Raw genomic sequence first — 9,682 nt, forward strand, 5'->3', positions numbered from 1 at the left:
ACACACTAATACTCAGGGGTTAGAGCAGGAGACTGGTGTGTGCTCTGTACAGGTCTCTCTCCTCCCAGCACTGTGTCAGTAGCCAGGACAGGTCACACAGCAGCCGGGATCTCACACCACTTACTACACACTAATACTCAGGGGTTAGAGCAGGAGACTGGTGTGTGCTCTGTACAGGTCTCTCTCCTCCCTGCACTGTGTCAGTAGCCAGGACAGGTCACACAGCAGCCGGGATTTCACACCACTTACTACTAGGGGTGAGCGGGTTCGGATTTCTGAAATCCGAACCCCCCCGAGCCCCCCCGATCCGAGTCCAATCCGAGTCAGGCTCGACTTTTCCCGCCTGACTCGGATCTGAAATCGAGGCAAAACGTCATCATCCCGCCTTCCGAGTCTTGCGGGTTTTGGATCCTATATAAGGTACCCGCGTCGGCGCCATTTTCTCACTCGGCTGTGGACAGTGAAGAGGGAGGGTGGGAGTTAGGGCTGGCTGGGCTGTGTAGTGTAGTGTAGTGTAGTGCTGCTGTTGTCCACTACTTCAAAGTCCATATTGGCTGGCTGGACTGTGTTGTGCAGTCAGTTCTCCATAGGGGCTGTGTCCACTCCAAAGTCCGGTGCAGTGTCCCAGTCCTAAAGGGGTGCTGTAGTGTTGTCCAGGGGGTGCTCTGTCCATCAGGGGTGCTCCCCCCAAGTGCTAAAAAAATAATATATTTTCTGTGTTTGTGAATTGTGTGCGCAGTAGCCGCACGTGCATCAACAAAGTAGTGCCAAGCATGCGCCTGTGTCATAAGTAAAGGGCCGGCTGGCTTGACTCGTTAAAGGGTGCTGTAACCCCCAAAGTACACTCCAGTCCAAACCAAAAAAAAAATTATTTTCTGTGTTTGTGAATTGTGTGCACTGTGGCTGCACGTGCATCAACAAAGGAGCAGCGCCAAGCGTGCGCCTGTGTCCCATAAGTAAAGGGCCGGCTGGCTCATTTCTTAAAGGGTGGTGTAACCCACAAAGTGCACTACTCTCCAGCAAAAATAAAAAAATATTTTCTGTGTTTGTGTGCGCCTTAGCCGCACGTATATATCAATATAACATAAATGGAGGACCAAACTTTCTCCGATAAAAATAAAATAGGGAAAGATTAAGAACCACTTCCTCCTAGTGCTGTTGCTGCTGCTGGGAGTTGTTCATCATCCCAGAGAGGAAGTAGGAACATCACTACTTTTACTAAACAATTGACCCTCCAACAGTCCCTAGCGATGAGGATGAAGTACGACAGCAGTCATCCTGAAGCAAAACGTATAAATGAGGCCTTGACTGCTATGTTGGTGTTAGACGTGCGTCCGGTATCCGCCATTAGTGCAGTGGGATTTAGACAATTGATGGAGGTAGTGTGTCCCCGGTTCCAAATCCCATCTAGATTCCACCTGCATCCTCAAAGCAGCAGCGACAAGCGTGCGTCTGTCTGTTAAAGGGTGGTGTAACCCTCAAAGTGTGCTCCACAAACAATAAAAATATTGTTCTTTTTTTTTCTGTCTTTGTGAATTGTGTGGGCTGTAGCTGCACTTGCATCCTCAAAGCAGCAGCGACAAGCGTGCGTCTGTCTGTTAAAGGGTGGTGACACCCTCAAAGTGTGCTACACAAACAATAAAAATATTCTTCTTCTTTTTTCTGTCTTTGTGAATTGTGTGGGCTGTAGCCGCACTTGCATCCTCAAAGCAGCGACAAGCGTGCGTCTGTCTGTTAAGGGATTACATCGGTGACAGCATCCAAGTAGGCATGTCAGACAGTCCGTACCTGTACTGGCAGGAAAAAGAAGCAATTTGGAGGTCCCTGTACAAACTGGCTCTATTTTACCTGAGTTGCCCCCCCCTCCAGTGTGTACTCCGAAAGAGTGTTTAGTGCAGCCGGGAACCTTGTCAGCGAAAGGCATAGGAGGTTGCTTCCACAAAATGTGGAGAAGATGATGTTCATAAAATGAATTATCAACTCTTCCAGGGAGACCAGCCTCCAGAACGTACAGAGGGACCTGTGGTTGTGGATTCCAGTAGGGACGAATTAATACTCTGTGAGGATGAGGATGTACACAACACTGAAGAGGGTGAGGATGAGGAGGATGAGGACGACATCTTGCCTCCGTAGAGCCAGTTTGTGCAGGGACAGATTAATTGCCAGCTTGTTTTGAGGGGGCCCAAACGAACCAATCATTTCAGCCACAGTCGTGTGGCAGACCCTGGCGCTGAAATGTTTGGTTTGTTAAAGTGTGTATGTCCTGTTTATACAACATAAGGGTGGGTGGGAGGGCCCAAGGACAATTCCATCTTGCACCTCTTCTTTTTCTTTGCATTATGTATAGTTTGGGGCCTAGTTTTTCAAACTGCCATCCTGTCTGCCACTGCAGTGCCACTCCTAGATGGGCCACGTGTTTGTGCCGCCCACTCGTATCTCTTAGCATAGTCATCCAGCTACCTCGGTGCAACCTTTTGGACATAAAAACACTATTGTGAGGTGTGAGGTGTTCAGAACAGACTGGAAATGAGTGGAAATTAAGGTTATTGAGGTTAATAATAGCATAGGAGCAGAAAAACCCACAAATTCTGTGATTTTAGCTGTTTTTATGCTTTTTTTCAAAAAAATACAGATCCAAAACACAAAACCCAGAACCCAAAACACAGAAGGGTGGTTTTGGCAAAACCAATCCAGATCCAAAACACGAAGAAAGATCCAGATCCAAAACCAAAACACGAAAAGTGGCCGGTGCACACCCCTACTTACTACACACTAATGCTCAGGGGTTAGAGCAGGAGACTGGTGTGTGCTCTGTACAGGTCTCTCTCCTCCCTGCACTGTGTCAGTAGCCAGGACAGGTCACACAGCAGCCGGGATATCACACCACTTACTACACACTAATACTCAGGGGTTAGAGCAGCAGACTGGTGTGTGCTCTGTACAGGTCTCTCTCCCCCCTGCACTGTGTCAGTAGCCAGGACAGGTCACACAGCAGCCGGGATCTCACACCACTTACTACACACTAATGCTCAGTGGTTAGAGCAGGAGACTGGAATTTGCTCTGTACAGGTCTCTCTCCCCCCTGCACTGTGTCAGTAGCCAGGACAGGTCACACAGCAGCCGGGATTTCACACCACTTACTACTAGGGGTGAGCGGGTTCGGATTTCTGAAATCCGAACCCCCCCGAGCCCCCCCGATCCGAGTCCAATCCGAGTCAGGCTCGACTTTTCCCGCCTGACTCGGATCTGAAATCGAGGCAAAACGTCATCATCCCGCCTTCCGAGTCTTGCGGGTTTTGGATCCTATATAAGGTACCCGCGTCGGCGCCATTTTCTCACTCGGCTGTGGACAGTGAAGAGGGAGGGTGGGAGTTAGGGCTGGCTGGGCTGTGTAGTGTAGTGTAGTGTAGTGCTGCTGTTGTCCACTACTTCAAAGTCCATATTGGGTGGCTGGACTGTGTTGTGCAGTCAGTTCTCCATAGGGGCTGTGTGCACTCCAAAGTCCGGTGCAGTGTCCCAGTCCTAAAGGGGTGCTGTAGTGCTGTCCAGGGGGTGCTCTGTCCATCAGGGGTGCTCCCCCCAAGTGCTATAAAAATAATATATTTTCTGTGTTTGTGAATTGTGTGCGCAGTAGCCGCACGTGCATCAACAAAGTAGTGCCAAGCGTGCGCCTGTGTCATAAGTAAAGGGCCGGCTGGCTTGACCGTTAAAGGGTGCTGTAACCCCCAAAATACACTCCAGTCCAAACCAAAAAAAAAATTATTTTCTGTATTTGTGAATTGTGTGCGCAGTAGCCGCACGTGCATCAACAAAGTAGTGCCAAGCGTGCGCCTGTGTCATAAGTAAAGGGCCGGCTGGCTTGACCATTAAAGGGTGCTGTAACCCCCAAAGTACACTCCAGTCCAAACCAAAAAAAAAAATTATTTTCTGTGTTTGTGAATTGTGTGCGCAGTAGCCGCACGTGCATCAACAAAGTAGTGCCAAGCGTGCGCCTGTGTCATAAGTAAAGGGCCGGCTGGCTTGACTCGTTAAAGGGTGCTGTAACCCCCAAAGTACACTCCAGTCCAAACCAAAAAAAAATTATTTTCTGTGTTTGTGAATTGTGTGCGCAGTAGCCGCACGTGCATCAACAAAGTAGTGCCAAGCATGCGCCTGTGTCATAAGTAAAGGGCCGGCTGGCTTGACCGTTAAAGGGTGCTGTAACCCCCAAAGTACACTCCAGTCCAAACCAAAAAAAAATTATTTTCTGTGTTTGTGAATTGTGTGCGCAGTAGCCGCACGTGCATCAACAAAGTAGTGCCAAGCATGCGCCTGTGTCATAAGTAAAGGGCCGGCTGGCTTGACCGTTAAAGGGTGCTGTAACCCCCAAAGTACACTCCAGTCCAAACCAAAAAAAAATTATTTTCTGTGTTTGTGAATTGTGTGCACTGTGGCTGCACGTGCATCAACAAAGGAGCAGCGCCAAGCGTGCGCCTGTGTCCCATAAGTAAAGGGCCGGCTGGCTCATTTCTTAAAGGGTGGTGTAACCCACAAAGTGCACTACTCTCCAGCAAAAATAAAAAAATATTTTCTGTGTTTGTGTGCGCCTTAGCCGCACGTATATATCAATATAACATAAATGGAGGACCAAACTTTCTCCGATAAAAATAAAATAGGGAAAGATCAAGAACCACTTCCTCCTAGTGCTGTTGCTGCTGCTGGGAGTTGTTCATCATCCCAGAGAGGAAGTAGGAACATCACTACTTTTACTAAACAATTGACCCTCCAACAGTCCCTAGCGATGAGGATGAAGTACGACAGCAGTCATCCTGAAGCAAAACGTATAAATGAGGCCTTGACTGCTATGTTGGTGTTAGACGTGCGTCCGGTATCCGCCATTAGTGCAGTGGGATTTAGACAATTGATGGAGGTAGTGTGTCCCCGGTTCCAAATCCCGTCTAGATTCCACCTGCATCCTCAAAGCAGCAGCGACAAGCGTGCGTCTGTCTGTTAAAGGATTACATCGGTGACAGCATCCAAGTAGGCATGTCAGACAGTCCGTACCTGTACTGGCAGGAAAAAGAAGCAATTTGGAGGTCCCTGTACAAACTGGCTCTATTTTACCTGAGTTGCCCCCCCTCCCGTGTGTACTCCGAAAGAGTGTTTAGTGCAGCCGGGAACCTTGTCAGCGAAAGGCGTAGGAGGTTGCTTCCACAAAATGTGGAGAAGATGATGTTCATAAAATGAATTATCAACTCTTCCAGGGAGACCAGCCTCCAGAACGTACAGAGGGACCTGTGGTTGTGGATTCCAGTAGGGACGAATTAATACTCTGTGAGGATGAGGATGTACACAACACTGAAGAGGGTGAGGATGAGGAGGATGAGGACGACATCTTGCCTCCGTAGAGCCAGTTTGTGCAGGGACAGATTAATTGCCAGCTTGTTTTGAGGGCGCCCAAACGAACCAATCATTTCAGCCACAGTCGTGTGGCAGACCCTGGCGCTGAAATGTTTGGTTTGTTAAAGTGTGTATGTCCTGTTTATACAACATAAGGGTGGGTGGGAGGGCCCAAGGACAATTCCATCTTGCACCTCTTCTTTTTCTTTGCATTATGTATAGTTTGGGGCCTAGTTTTTCAAACTGCCATCCTGTCTGCCACTGCAGTGCCACTCCTAGATGGGCCACGTGTTTGTGCCGCCCACTCGTATCTCTTAGCATAGTCATCCAGCTACCTCGGTGCAACCTTTTGGACATAAAAACACTATTGTGAGGTGTGAGGTGTTCAGAATAGACTGGAAATTAAGGTTATTGAGGTTAATAATAGCATAGGAGCAGAAAAACCCACAAATTCTGTGATTTTAGCTGTTTTTATGCTTTTTTTCAAAAAAATACAGATCCAAAACACAAAACCCAGAACCCAAAACACAGAAGGGTGGTTTTGGCAAAACCAATCCAGATCCAAAACACGAAGAAAGATCCAGATCCAAAACCAAAACACGAAAAGTGGCCGGTGCACACCCCTACTTACTACACACTAATGCTCAGGGGTTAGAGCAGGAGACTGGTGTGTGCTCTGTACAGGTCTCTCTCCTCCCTGCACTGTGTCAGTAGCCAGGACAGGTCACACAGCAGCCGGGATCTCACACCACTTACTACACACTAATGCTCAGTGGTTAGAGCAGGAGACTGGTGTGTGCTCTGTACAGATCTCTCTCCCCCCTGCACTGTGTCAGTAGCCAGGACAGGTCACACAGCAGCCGGGATATCACATCACTTACTATACACTAATACTCAGGGGTTAGAGCAGGAGACTGGTGTGTGCTCTGTACAGGTCTCTCCTCCCTGCACTGTCAGTAGCCAGGACAGGTCACACAGCATCCGGGATCTCACACCACTTACTACACACTAATGCTCAGGGGTTAGAGCAGGAGACTGGTGTGTGCTCTGTACAGGTCTCTCTCCCCCCTGCACTCTGGGCCTGATTCAGAGATTGACGCTTATGCGATCGCTGGTGCGATTTCATACACAACGTAGCTGTGAAAATATGCTAATAGTTCCAAAGCTTCCCCGAGCATAAGGACGCCTTCCAATGCCTTATCATGTGCGTGCGACGTTACTTACTTGTGTAAATAACGGTAACATGAGCGCCCATCTTTCTCTTGTGGCAGATCTGACCAGCCGCAGACTCGGCAGCTCCCCTGACACGCAGAGGGCTCTCGTGCTGCGTAAGAGATCACCAGGGCTAATTCCTGCACGCCTATGTAACGGCGTTTAAACGGCCAGACACGCAGGTGTGTCTATTGCCCCCCCTCTAGTCACCACCCGCCAAACGCTGACAACCTGTCACCCACTTTGCGATTGGATTCCTCTGTGCGTCTGTAGATTAAGTGCACTCGCAGTAAGGCTTATACGCATCACTCAATCTGCGTATGTAATTGCCATTGCGTCCATCTCCGAGTAAGGCCCTGTGTCAGTAGCCAGAACAGGTCACACCTGAGCCAGGATCTTACACCAGTGGGTTACAGTGTTAATGCAGGTTAGCAAAGTCGCCAATTCTTGAGAATTTTGCCAGCAGTCTTGTTGTTACACATACAGTAGCCTAAACCATTATTGCAGAGGTTCCCAAATGCTGTCCTCAAAGAACTTTAACGGTCCAGGTTTTAAGAATATCCATGTTTGATCACAGATGGTTAAATCAAGACTGAGGTACTAATTAAGTCACCTGTGCCCAGGCAATGTTATCCTTAAAACCTGGACCTGATTTAGCAAGGATTGCTATTCTGCTGATACGCACGCAATGCAGTTGCTAATATCAGCGGTGATATGTAAATAATTGCATTGCGATCGCAGCCTACTTCCCCTTACACACATCCGTATACTTTGGCAACTTAGCAAAACAATCGGTAACATCGAGTAACATCGGACCCATAGGCACAGTTAGGGCAGGTCAGATCTCACTCAGCAATTGCTTACTTCAGCGCACGGTACGAGTCCTCAGGCGGCATCTGGTGTCGCAGTGGCTAATTTATGCACGCCCCTACAACGCCTTCCCAATGCACTGGCACGTCTGCGTTCACCCAACCATTCCCTCGTCATCACCCACAAACAGAACTTTTTGTCAATCACTCTGCCATGGGTCTGCATGGTCATTGCGATCTCAGTCCCGATCGCAGCGTCTGGTTCGCACACATATGCGCAGTGCGAAATAATCGGCAGATCGCGTGCGTATAAGCCACAGCGTTCCTTGCTGAACCAGGCCCTGAGTTTGGGAATCTCTGCAATATTGAAAACCAGCAGGGTTAGGGGCCTATTCATTAAACATAAAAATTCTCTGGAGATAATTAGCTTTAGAACTCTCATGGAGTTCTAGCTAATTATAGGTGGAACTCATCATTCCACCTCTCCATAAGTATCTATTCCGAAAAGCTGTCATTTTTGCGATGACAGCTTTTCGGGAAATAGATACTTTTCCCTGCCTACACTACCTTATCGCATCTGGAAACAGTGCTGCGCATGCGCTGTTACATCTGTAAAACCAGCCCATGCACAGCACTGCCTACAGATGCATTAAGTTTCGTGCACCCCCCGATCTTCCCCCCCCCCGACTTACCTGTCCGCGCAGCAGCCTTCGGATCTGTCCTGCTGGTCTGTCATGTGGTTTCCCAGCAGACCACATGACAGATTATAAAAAAAAAAATTTTTTTTTTCTTTTTCTAAACTTTCTTGTGCTCTGCTGGGGAGCACACATGACAGACCAGCCTCCGGAGCCTGAGGACGGAGCAGAGCGCCGGAGGGACTCGTCGGGGGACCTGCACACGCTGATACAGGTAAGTGGATTCTGCTATTCGCCACCTCACAGTGGCGAATAGTAACTGCATCAAATTCCGAAAATTGATAATTTTGGGAATTTGATGAATACCATAATTTCCACATCCCCATACTAATGTACTAATGTACCCATACTAATGTACTAATGTATGGGGAGTGTGAAAATTAACGCAGGGGAACTTAGCAAGGAGATATCTGTGATATCTCCTGTGTTAAGTCTGTTCATGAATACCAAAATAACGTTATTTAAGGAAAATGTCCTTAAAAACGTTATTTTAGTGTTGATGAATAGGCCCCTTAGTGCAGAAATATACACATACAAACTGAACACGTACTCAGATTCTTTCATCAATTCTATTTTATTTGATTTCTCAGTTCGTTGTTTCATAAGCACGCTGGAGCAATGAGTTTCTGGCTTCCCGTTACATAATGTCGCAGCACAGACATTCTGGCTGATGAAGTAGCTCATTTCTCTGCATTAGTTGTCCTAGTCCAAAAATTGTTATGGCTTCATGCACCAGGTCCACACACACGCCTATAAATACATTTAATTGCCCAATAAATTACAGAGTTTGCTGGATGTAATTAGATAACCGGGTCCCATAAGCTCCACGCCGTAAGACTTTGCATAGCTTGTCGAATGGATTCTGAATGAGATCACAGAGGGCAATTGCGTCCTGTTTTGTAACCTGTTTAAAGGCCAGTTCTACATTCTGTGCAGGTGGTGGACACTGTGAAGTCCCTAACTCAGAGATAGAAGTTTTTAATAGCACAAAACAATGTGGGATTTTCCTTTGACATTGTAAATGCGGCCATCTGTGCGAAACAACCCAATTCTCTTCAATTGCATGTTTTTGCTGCCATCTTGTGCTTAAAGTTGTGTATTACATCTCTGGTATCGAATATTTTTTTACACTTCTGTTTTTCGCAATACGGGGCCTATTTATCATTAAATAGTTGCAGCATCTTCTCAAAAAATGCCGGATCGCAGACATTTCACATGTTAAATGTCCGCGATTTGACAATTGCGATCATTTTTTGATTGCGATCGACAAATCGCCGAAATCCAACATGTTGGATTTCTGCGATCCTACGATGCCGGGTGGCAGCATCGCGGGATCACGGCAATCCGTCGCTAATGTATGGGGCCCATAAGTATGGTGACTATTGATAAATGGGCACCTAAGTAACCTACCCTCCAACATGACCCGTTCCATTAGGTACAAAACACTCTGCTCCTGGTCTTCCCACCTCATGTATGATTGCAGCCACCTGTGTTGAACTCGGTAATTGATGAGACAGGTGTTTCACCACAGGTGGCTGCAATCATAAATTAAGAGGGAAGTCCAGGAGCAGAGTATTTTGTACCTAA

Source organism: Taudactylus pleione, unplaced genomic scaffold (assembly GCF_031769625.1).
Source record: "Taudactylus pleione unplaced genomic scaffold, aTauple2 ptg000393l, whole genome shotgun sequence".
NCBI lineage: Eukaryota > Metazoa > Chordata > Amphibia > Anura > Myobatrachidae > Taudactylus > Taudactylus pleione.